Source organism: Salmo salar, chromosome ssa19 (assembly GCF_905237065.1).
Source record: "Salmo salar chromosome ssa19, Ssal_v3.1, whole genome shotgun sequence".
NCBI classification, from domain to species: Eukaryota; Metazoa; Chordata; class Actinopteri; order Salmoniformes; family Salmonidae; genus Salmo; species Salmo salar.
In genome coordinates, this window is record NC_059460.1 from 2,324,000 (window position 1) to 2,336,110 (window position 12,111).

General features: G+C 45.0%; 1 protein-coding gene across 1 annotated transcript in view; it reads left to right on the forward strand.

The window, feature by feature from the left end:
- Positions 1–114: 114 nt before the first annotated feature.
- LOC106578315 (MAGUK p55 subfamily member 2-like) overlaps positions 115–12,111 on the forward strand; it is a 143,382-nt gene continuing 131,385 nt past the window's right edge. The window contains exon 1 of the mRNA XM_014157001.2: positions 115–491. The gene's annotated coding sequence lies outside the window, so the exon portion shown is untranslated. The remainder of the gene's footprint in view (positions 492–12,111) is intronic.

Sequence of the window (12,111 nt, forward strand, 5' to 3'; positions counted from 1 at the left end):
ACAAGAAAATTCAGTTACTCTAACAATTTTCTATCTCTGCCTTATTTGCCATTTTAGTTATGTGACAATTTATGCATTAGACAACATAGTCTACTGACCATGCTGCAGGACATGCATAGCCTACATTGACCATAATTCCTCACAATATTACAAAAAAGAGCAGGGGTGTATTGAAGTATAAGTATTTTAATACCGTTTCCTAGGGTGAAGATGAAACTCATAATTCTGAAACTTTTGGACACGGTATTAGTTTACTCTTTCATTTTTTATGGTAGGCTATACTGTCTTATCATTTGTGAAATTCCCATCACAAGCAACCTACTCGACAATAGGCATTCGAATCGCAGTTCAGTGGGGTCCGCACTGTCACACAGCCCATTTCCCCCTTTATCTCCAGCAACCGTGCTCAAGGATTTTACATTTCAGCCGCTCCGTCTAGCTTTCAGCTCGAATTGGACATCGGAACTAACTGAAGCAAGGTAACCTAACAGGTATGAGCTCATAAACTAGTCATTTGTTGAATAGAATGAATGAGGTTGTTGATATAGGCTAGAATATTATACATTTTTGTCATCATAATGTTCCTCTTCGTAGCCCAGCTATTTAAAATCCATTGTGATTCTGCCGTGATGTGCGCGTGGCACCAGGTGGCTTGTTTTATGCTGGAATCCAAATGACAAATGAATCGACTAGACAGTGTGAATTCATCATAGTGGTGGTATCACAATCTCACAAAGGATGACAGTGCAAACCATTAGCCAGCACTTTACCTCTAGATTACGTCCACAATCGATGTCTATGGTTATTACGCAGGAGCCTATATGTGTGCGTAGTGCATACAAAGCCCACAGTTCGTGAGGACTGACCTGAGAGAAAAGCATTTAAGCAAAAACACAAACTATTTCTGATTCTCTTTTCTTATCACACTTACGGGACTCAATAAGTGCCAAGTTGTGTGAGGGGATAGTAAACCGTGTGCAATCTTCCGTATTTTGCGCTAGTGAATTATAACATTCCCTGACATTACAAGTATGAACAATAACCTATGAGTTAATCATGAATGATCAATCATACTATTTTGTAAAATGTAATTGGGACTTGGAGAAAATTGCTGTTTTACAATAGCAGAATTGCAGACCTTATGTAGCTATAAGGACAGTGGGACATCATATGCTTTGCAGCACCTGTTACCTGGTGCATGCCCACGTCACCAACCACACACCGCATTTCACTTTCAGTTTTATTCTGAATATATACAACTTTACTAACGTTAGCTTAATTAACAAACGGACAGAGAGGGAAATACGGTTAATGTCAACAGATAATGTTAGACTACACGAGGTAATGGGAGATAGCTGCACAAAACAACAAACCTAGTCTGAACTAGCTAGCAGTACAGCGGGACGTATCACAGATATTTCACGGGATGTATAAATGTGAAGCATCCGGTTTGCATTTCCACTCATTACCAAATATGGTGGTGAGAGGAAGCACGGTGATCGGCGGAGGGAGAAGATGGAATGAGATGAATTTGGGCCAACATTCTGCTAATTTCCTCATCAACGAAAAAACATTTGATCTCAATACAGGCTGTGGTCTATCTTGGGTTAGTTATAAACATTGTTGGAGGTATCTCCCCGGAGAGAAAATGGGGCTCTCCCCAATAGTTATATCCCCACAAACCTATGCGCAGCCCCCCCTCTTCTATTACCATCACAACCCCATAAACAATGAGCATAACTGGTGCTGCCAGCCTGGGGCAGGGTCTGCCCACCCTAATGCTCCCCCTTCAAGTACTCGTCCCTGAGGATAAAGTCTCGGAACCGACCCGGGGGTCTCCTTGAATGCTGTACCTGGACCTACCATTTGCTTTTGAAGTATTGAAACCCAACAATATGATTTGAATGATTAAAAATAAATATAAAAACATCAAAAGGTGAATGTATGAAGTGCTCATCGTTTAAAATAGGCTACATGTCGTATTACCAGTGGCGACCCTGTAAGGACCAACGCTGCAGAAGAGATGCAGGTACGGGGAGTAGAACATTTAATAGGGAACAGACATCAAACAGGACAGAGACAGCGTCAGAACCGGGTATGCAGAGACAAACAAACATTAATCCTGACAGGGAACAGAGCTTGGGAACAGACTGCTATAGGGGAGGTAATGACACAGATGATTGAGTCCAGGTGAGTCCAATAATCGCTGATGCGCGTGACGGGGGAAGGCAGGTGTGCATACTGATGGTGGCAGTAGTGCGTAATGCTGGGGAGCCTGGCACCTTCGAGCGCCAGGGAGGGGGAGCGGACGCAGGCATGACAGACCTGTCATTCAGGTGTCACGTATCCGTTTGCAAACAATTTAATAAACCATGTATTGAGTTAATAAAGCTGCATACAAAAATGATCTCTTTTTCGCTGTCTTGAGTAAGGCAGCTTCAAAATGCAAGTGTTTCAGCCTAGCTCGGTGCTTTCTGTGTTGGAGGGGCAGCCAGCGGCAAATACAGAGCGTAGGGGTTGGTAATCTTATCTAGTTGCGCTTTGATTCGCTCAGTGTTCTGTCACTCATGGGGACACTACTTCACCACAAAATCTACAGGGAGACCTAGAAAGTTCAAGCCCCCTTGGGTGGTGCCATAGATTTACAATAAAAGTGCCCGTCCAAGAAGGCTTTACATTAGAAGTGCCCGTCCAAGAAGGCTCAAGGTCATTGGCCACAGATAAAACTAAGTCAAATCACGTTATATCTACTGTAGCTTTGATTGGACTGATCATGTCAACATCATACGTTCAAAATCTTAGCTAGCAAGCTAGACAAGCAGTCATTATCATGAATCACATCGACAATCTACTGGAAGATCTTTTTCAATCCTTGTCATATGAAGAGAAATTATAGATAAAATGTATCGGTGCTCATCAGCCATTGGACATAAACATTACACAACAAGTTGGAAATGGCAAATTCAACAATGAGTGGTTTGGAAGGAATCAGTGGCTAACTGTAAGCGTTGCAAATCAATCACTATTTTGCTTCCCCTGCTATTCGGTGGAGAGGGTGTGTGGTCCAAGTTGAAGTTTAGGGGTCTCTTTCCAAGCTTAAAAGGATACAAATTCACATGCAACACCATGGGCAAGAAAAGGTTGAATAAATTGTCCCCACTGTCAATAGAAACTCGGAACTGGGAAATCTCAGACTTAAGCGAGTTCAAGACTACTGGGAACTGAAAGAAATGAGCTGGGAAAGCACCATAAATCCAGAGAATGCCAGACTTTGATGACAAAGTTTCATGACAAAATTAGCCCACAAGAAGGACTGCTGCGCCACCTTCCTGTTCAAGTGAGCACAGCACAACTCTGAGTCCAAAAATGTATTGTATGCTGTTGCATAAATGTTGTATTATGCCAGGGAGATATGTGTACTCTAGCTAAGAAAGTAATACTAAGTGTATTTTGTGTAGTACGCTGTTAGTAGCCCATGTGCCTCACCCTAATATTTTGTTCCCTTTCCCACTCATAACTAAGCCTACTGTTCTGACTTGGTGGTGCACATGTAGCCTATAGTCTGTTTTAGAGAAATGTAATCATCCAATATTGTAAGATCTTTCATTGTCTGCTTATATGCACCCTTTATTTATCCTACAGTTCTGACTTGGTGTAGAGGGAGAACACTGTAAGAAAGGCTCATGTTCTGAATTCTGTCGCTGTACATTTCAAAAGAGCTGAACAAATAGTTATTTTGACTATGTCCGTCTTAGCTTGCTCATGAATATCGTAATTGAAATTACGGATTGCGTCTTATCGTTCCCGTATGCCATAGTTTGTACATCTCATTTGTCAGTAGAAACCACATTTCTTTAAGCAAATCAGCCATATCAGCTATGTTTTTTAAAAAGGCAGTAAATGAGGCTGAATGAACTGTCTCACTGCCAGACAAGGCTCCTCTGATAGCCAGGTGCAGCGGTGGTAAGGATTCACTCCATAGTACTGAAAAGAAAGCTCTTCTGTTGGGACAGCTTTATGTAGGCCCTAACAGTTTGTGGGCACCATTTGTCACCGTTATAGTGCAATTCATGTATTGTTTAGATTTGTGTTGTGTAGTGGCTTTGCTGGCATGCAAAAAAATATATGTTGAGTTTGCCAAACCAAGATTTACATGCTAAAATCGCCACTGCGTATTAAACAGAATATAAACACTGTAAATAGGCCAGGAGCCAGACTGGTAGACTAAAGCCCAACTCAAACAAAAAGTGTTCTTTTTTTTACATGCGTGAACTGGCGTGTTTGTGCTGGAATTAGGATGCACGGTTGTGAATGAGAGAAAACAGACAGGCCGCTAGCGTCAACGCAGTCAACAGTGTCTCGTGTACGGTTTCCACCACTTCCGAATTCACCAGACAAAGTTCCGCCCCCATTCATTTTCAATGGGAGCACACCAAGCAATGTGCAGGGGATTGTGGGAAGGTGAGCAGCTCGAACCCTGCTAGCGGAGCGATATAAAAAGTTCAGCTCTGCACTACTTTATGCATATTGCACCGGCCACTGCTGCCGTTAACCAATCAGGTGAGGAGCAGATGTTTGCTTGAAAATCTTCCCTTCATGAAACATATTTCCCACCTGTCATTAATTCTGGGCAAGCACAACCAAAAAAGATGGAGGAAAGCCAATCATTGCTGTTCCTGGTTTTCCAATTTTATATGACTTTGCTTTGCTAGAATACAGAGACAAATTCATAAGGTCAATGACATGAAGGAGGATTGCAACGATTGTTGGTGTTAATGGTGGGTGAAGAGAGATTTGCACAACAGTGTTTGTTTGTGCTGCCTGCTAGCTATAAACATCAAGCAACATGAACCTCAAATCTATGATCAAAGCCACCATTTGTGAATGTGTTGAGTAAATTACATTGCGAAATTTGTCCACCAAAGGATAGAAATCACCAGTAACACACATTATAACATTGTAAATGATACACTAAGCATGAATTTCCCATGTAATATGCTATCAATTGGATTATGGTATCATAACATTATGATTCTCATATATTATAGCTTATTGCTCTTTCATTATACTTGTGTCATGACATTGATGATTATAGCTCACTTCCTGTAAAATACATAGGCCTACATGGATATGATATGGGTTCTCTGGGTAAAGGAAATTGTGGATTTGACTTGCGAACATTGTTGTGCAAATCTCTCTTCCCACCATCAACACCAACATCTCTGTAATCCTCCTCCATGCCATTGAACTTCAAATCAATTCAAATCAAATTTGATTGGTCACATACACATGTTTAGCATATGTTATTGCAGGTGTAGCAAAACGCTTGTGTTTCTAGCTCCAACACTGCAGTAATATCTAACAAGTAGTATCTAACATTTTCACAACAATACACACAATACACACAAATCTAAAGTAAAGGAATGGAATTAAGAGTATATAAATATTTGGACAAGCAATGTCGGAGCGGCATAGACTAAAATACAGTAGAATTGAATAGAATTCATGAAATACATATGAGATGAGTAATGCAAAATATGTAAACATTATTAACGTTACAAACCACTCATTATTCACGGTTAGCGGTCCTCAGCTATCCATTAGCTCGAAAAGCTATCAGCAGTTTTTGTACAGTGCGACTCAGACCAGAGCATACCGGACCTATTTCTCTCTCCATATCCCCGGATTTCTACCGCAGGCTCTGGACATCTACACCTGGATCTTGCAGCTAGCTAGCTCCACTGTACTCACATCCTACCATACCTTTGTCTGTACATTATACCCTGAAGCTATTTTATCGCCCCCAGAAACCTGCTCCTTTTTCTCTCTATTCTGGACGTCACAGACGACCAATTCTTATAGCTTTTAGCCGTACCCTTATCCTCATCCTTCTCTGTTCCTCTGGTGATGTAGAGGTGAATCCAGGCCCTGCAGTGCCTAGCTCCACTCCTACTCCCCAGGCGCTCTCTTTTGATGACTTCTGTAACCGTAATAGCCTTGGTTTCATGCATGTTAACATTAGAAGCCTCCTCCCTAAGTTTGTTTTATTCACTGCTTTAGCACACTCTGCCAACCCGGATGTCCTAGCCGTGTCTGAATCCTGGCTTAGGAAGTCCACCAAAAACTCTGAAATCTTCATCCCTAACTACAACATTTTCAGACAAGATAGAACGGCCAAAGGGGGCGGTGTTGCAATCTACTGCAGAGATAGCCTGCAGAGTTCTGTCCTACTATCCAGGTTTGTACCCAAACAATTTGAACTTCTACTTTTAAAAATTCATCTCTCTAAAAACAAGTCTCTCACCATTGCCGCCTGCTATAGACCACCCTCGGCCCCCAGCTGTGCTCTGGACACCATATGTGAACTGATTGCCCTCCATCTATCTTCAGAGCTCGTGCTACTAGGTGACCTAAACTGGGACATGCTTAACACGCCAGCCATCCTACAATCCAAGCTTGACGCCCTCAATCTCACATAAATTGTTAATGAACCCACCAGGTACCATCCCAAAGCCGTAAACACTGGCACCCTCATAGATATCATCCTAACCAATTTGCCCTCTAAATACACCTCTGCTGTTTTCAACCAAGATCTCAGCGATCACTGCCTCATTGCCTGCATCCGTAATGGGTCAGCGGTCAAACGACCTCCACTCATCACTGTCAAACGCTCCCTGAAACATTTCAGCGAGCAAGCCTTTCTAATCAACCTGGCCCTGGTATCCTGGAAGGATATTGACCTCATCCCGTCAGTAGAGGATGCCTGGTTATTTTTTTTAAATGCCTTTCTCACCATCTTAAATAAGCATGCCCCATTCAAGAAATTTAGAACCAGGAACAGATATAGCCCTTGGTTCTCCCCAGACCTGACTGCCCTTAACCAACACAAAAACATCCTATGGCGTTCTGCATTAGCATCGAACAGCCCCCGTGATATGCAACTTTTCAGGGAAGTTAGAAACCAATATACACAGGCAGTTAGAAAAGCCAAGGCTAGCTTTTTTAAGCAGAAATTTGCTTCCTGCAACACAAACTCAAAAAAGTTCTGGGACATGGTAAAGTCCATAGAGAATAAGAACACCTCCTCCCAACTGCCCACTGCACTGAGGATAGGAAACTCTGTCACCACCGATAAACCCACTATAATTGAGAATTTCAATAAGCATTTTTCTACGGCTGGCCATGCTTTCCACCTGGCTACCCCTACTGCAGTCAACAGCACTGCACCCCCCCACAGCTACTCGCCCAAGCCTTCCCCATTTCTCCTTCTCCCAAATCCATTCAGCTGATGTTCTGAAAGAGCTGCAAAATACCGACCATTTCAAATCCCACTGCACCTTCTCCGCTATGCAATCTGGTTTCAGAGCTGGTCATGGGTGCACCTCAGCCACGCTCAAGGTCCTAAACGATATCGTAACCGCCATCGATAAGAAACAATACTGTGCTGCCGTATTCATTGACCTGGCCAAAGCTTTCGACTCTGTCAATCACCACATCCTCATCGGCAGACTCAATAGCCTTGGTTTCCCTAATGATTGCATCGCCTGGTTCACCAACTACTTCTCTGATAGAGTTCAGTGTGTCAAATCGGAGGGCCTGTTGTCCGGACCTCTGGCAGTCTCTATGGGGGTGCCACAGGGTTAAATTCTTGGGCCAACTCTTTTCTCTGTATACATCAATGATGTTGCTCTTGCTGCTGGTGAGTCTCTGATCTACCTCTATGCAGACGACACCATTATGTATAAATTATTGCCCTTCTTTGGACACTGTGTTAACAACCCTCCAGACGAGCTTCAATGCCATACAACTCTCCTTCCGTGGCCTCCAACTGCTCCTAAATACAAGTAAAACTAAATGCATGCTCTTCAACCAATCGCTGCCTGCACCTGCCCGCCTGTCCTGCATCACTACTCTGGACAGTTCTGACTTAGAATAAGTGGACAACTACAAATACCTAGGTGTCTGGTTAGACTGTAAACTCTCCTTCCAGACTCACATCAAACATCTCCAATCCAAAGTTAAATCAAGAATTGGCTTCCTATTTTGCAACAAAGCATCCTTCACTCATGCTGCCAAACATACCCTCGTAAAACTGACCATCCTACCGATCCTCGACTTCGGCGATGTCATTTACAAAATAGCCTCCAATACCCTACTCAACAAACTGGATGCAGCCTATAACAGTGCCATCCGTTTTGTCACCAAAGCCCCATATACTACCCACCACTGCGACCTGTACGCTCTCGTTGGCTGGCCTTCGCTTCATAATCGTCGCCAAACCCACTGGCTCCAGGTCATCTACAAAACCCTGCTAGGTAAAGTCCCCCCTTATCACCGCTCACTGGTCACCATAGCAGCACCCACCTGTAGCACGCGCTCCAGCAGGTATATCTCTCTGGTCACCCCCAAAAGCCAATTCCTCCTTTGGCTGTCTCTCTTTCCAGTTCTCTGCTGCCAATGACTGGAACGAACTACAAAAATCTCTGAAACTGGAAACACTTATCTCCCTCACTAGCTTTAAGCACCAGCTGTCAGAGCAGCTCACAGATTACTGCACCTGTACATAGGCCATCTATAATTTAGCCCAAACTACTACCTCTTCCCCTACTGTATTTATTTATTTTATTTATTTTATTTTGCTCCTTTGCACCCCATTATTTCTATTTCAACTTTGCACTTTCTTCTACTACAAATCTACCATTCCAGTGTTTTACTTGCTATATTGTATTTACTTTGCCACCATGGCCTTTTTTGCCTTTACCTCCCTTATCTCACCTGATTTGCTCACATTGAACATAGACTTATTTTTCTACTGTATTATTGACTGTATATTTGTTTTAATCCATGTGTAACTCTGTGTTGTTGTATGTTGTCGAACTGCTTTGCTTTATCTTGGCCAGGTCGCAATTGTAAACGAGAACTTGTTCTCAACTTGCCTACCTGGTTAAATAAAGGTGAAATAAAAATACATTAAAATTAAAATGACTAGTGTCCCATTATTAAAGTGGCCACTGATTTCAAGTCTATGTATATATGCAGCAGCCTCTAATGTGCTAGTGATGACCTTATGATCATTCTAAAATCATTTTCAGAAAATAAACACTCCCCATACCACATTATTTCATTTTTTCACATTTTTAATTAGCCTACAAATTGCCTGCTCCTTTTTTTTTTTAAATATACAGTACTGTACCTAGAATACAAGGGTTACATTTGCACTAAACAAATTTGTCAGAAAAATAATGTAAAACCTGTGTGTTTTATCAGTTTCTTTATAGAAGTATTTAGCGAACTCCATGACAGTAGCTAAAGCAGCACATAGCGGCACACAAGTAGCCTACAAATGCATGCTGGGCCGAGCATGCCCTGAGCTAGTGAAGTGAGCTCTGCTGGAGTGCTACTGGAGCGAAATTGGAGCGTGTGAGAAGGCCTTTGGGAAACTCACTCCTCGCTCCAGTCAAATTGGGGCTGGTTCCGGACCTGATAAGGCATCATTCTGTCTCGGTGGATGACAACTGTATGGCCACGGGGTGCTATCCCTCCAACCCGGCCAACCACGTAGCAGGGACCCACCCAGTTGCTGTCCAGCTTGGGAAGTGCGAACGGCCCAGTACATCACTGGGGCCAAGCTCCCTGCCATCCAGGACCTGTATACCAGACGGTGTCACGGTTTCCATTCCAGCCATTATTATTAGCCGATTTGGGGAGATTCTCAATTGGGAAAAAGTCTGTCCTCTCCTTGACTCCTACGTCCTCCTCTCCTCCATGACCTGGAAACCGATAAATGGTCGCCATATGTAGGATATTGTCAATTTGCTAAAAGATGACTCCAGTCACCCAAGTCATAGACTGTTCTCTCTGCTACCACACGGCAAGCGGTACCGGAGTGCCAAGTCTAGGTCCAAGAGGCTTCTAAACAGCTTCTATCCCCAAGCCATAAGACTTCTGAACACCTAATCAAATGGCTACCCAGACTATTTGCAGTGCCCCCCCCCCCCTCTTTTACACCGCTGCTACTCGCTGTTGTTATCATCACTTTAAAATCTCTACCTATATGTACATATTACCTCAACTAACCGGTGCCCCTGCACACTGACTCTGTACCGGTAACCCCCTGTATATAGTCTCGCTATTGTTATTTTACTGCTGCTCTTTAATTACTTGTTACTTTTATTTCTTATGCTTATCCGTATTTTTTTTAAACGGCATTGTTGGTTAGGGGCTCGTAATTAAGCATTTCACTGTAAGGTCTACACCTGTTGTATTCGACCCATGTGACTAACACAATTTTATTTTATTTGATTGATTTGATGTAAAATGTTTCCCTCTCACACGCACATTGTACCCTCACTTTTGCCGCACACCATCCACCTTGGCTTACTCTTGGGCAAATCTGTGGGCAACATCCATGTGGTCTTGCAGCTAGCTGCCTTGTGTAATCTGGGCCCGGAGGGGCGGCTGGATAGTAGGGAGCCCAACCATAGGCCAGTTCTGTAGGGGTTCTAAGCTCAGATCACAAGCGCAGTGGTGCATCCCGTAGATTCTTTTACTGTGCCATTGTCACGTTCTTGAAAATGATCGGACCAAGGCGCAGCGTGAGTATAGGTCCACATATTTATTTAAGTGAAACTAACAAAACAAAATAACAAACTTACAAAGACCATGAGGACGTAGTGCCCAAATACACTAACAAACAATCAATATCCCACATAACACAGGTGGGGAAATAGCTACCTAAACATGTTCCTCAATCAGAGGCAACAATAAATAGCTGCCTCTAATTGGGAACCATATTAGCACAACATAGAAATAGACATACTAGATCACCCCCTAGTCACGGCGTGACAGTGGTCAGGGCGTGACAGTACCCCCCCCCCCCAAGGTGCGGTCGCAAAACCTGAAAACAAATGGGGAGGGTAGGGGGGGTGATTAGTGTCGGTGGCGGCCCCGGTGCAGGTTGTAGCCCCCGCCCAGACCCCGGATCCGGCCATCGCGCCGGGCTGAACGCTGTGCCTGGACTGGGCATCGGTGCAGAGGAAGGCTCCTGCCCTGGAGCTGGACTGGACGCTGTACCTGGACTGGGCATCGGCGCAGAGGAAGACTCCCGCCCTGGAGCTGGACTGGACGCCGTGCCTGGACTGAGCACCGGCGCAGAAGAAGGCTCCGGCCATGGAGCAGGACTGGACACCTTGCCTGGACTGGGCATAGGCGCAGAGGAAGGCTCCGGCCTTGGAGTTGGACTGGGCACCGTGCCTGGAAGCTCCGGACCATTGACCGTCGCTGGAGGTTCCGGACCGTTGACCGTCGCAGGAGGTTCCGGACCATTGACCGTCGCTGGAGGTTCCGGACCGTTGCAGGAGGTTCCAGACTGTGAACCGTCACCGGAAGCTGTGGACTGTGAAACGTCGCCGGAAGCTCTGGACTGGGAACCGTTGCCGGAAGCTCTGGACTGGTGACACGCACTTCAGGAAGAGTGCGAGGAGCAGGCACAGGACGTACCGGACTGCGGACATGCACTTCAGGGCGAGTGCGAGGAGCAGGCACAGGACGTACCGGACTGGGGAGGCGCACTGGAGGCCTGATGCGTGGAGCCGGCACAGGTGGCACCGAACTGGTGACACGCACTTCAGGGCGAGTGCGAGGAGCAGGCACAGGACGTACCGGACTGCGGACACGCACTTCAGGGCGAGTGCGAGGAGCAGGCACAGGACGTACCGGACTGGGAACACGCACTTCAGGGTGACTGCGAGGAGCAGGCACAAGACGTACCGGACTGGGGAGGCTCACTGGAGGCCTGATGCGTGGGGCCGGCGCAGGTTGCACCGGACTGGTGACACGCTCTTCAGGGCGAGTGTGAGGAGCAGGCCAGGACGTACCGAACTGGGGAGGCGCACTGGAGGCCAGATGCGTGGAGCCGACACAGGTTTCACCAGGCTGCTAACTGGATCTTCTGGTCGAATGTTGAGCAGAACACACTTGCACAACATCTCTCTTATCCTGTTGAGGACCCCTTCCCGCTCTGATCCCGGTATTGGGATTTATTGACAAGTGACCATGGCGGGAAATTCAAAACTGCAAGAATCTAATAATTTCAGTTTCTCAAACAATCAA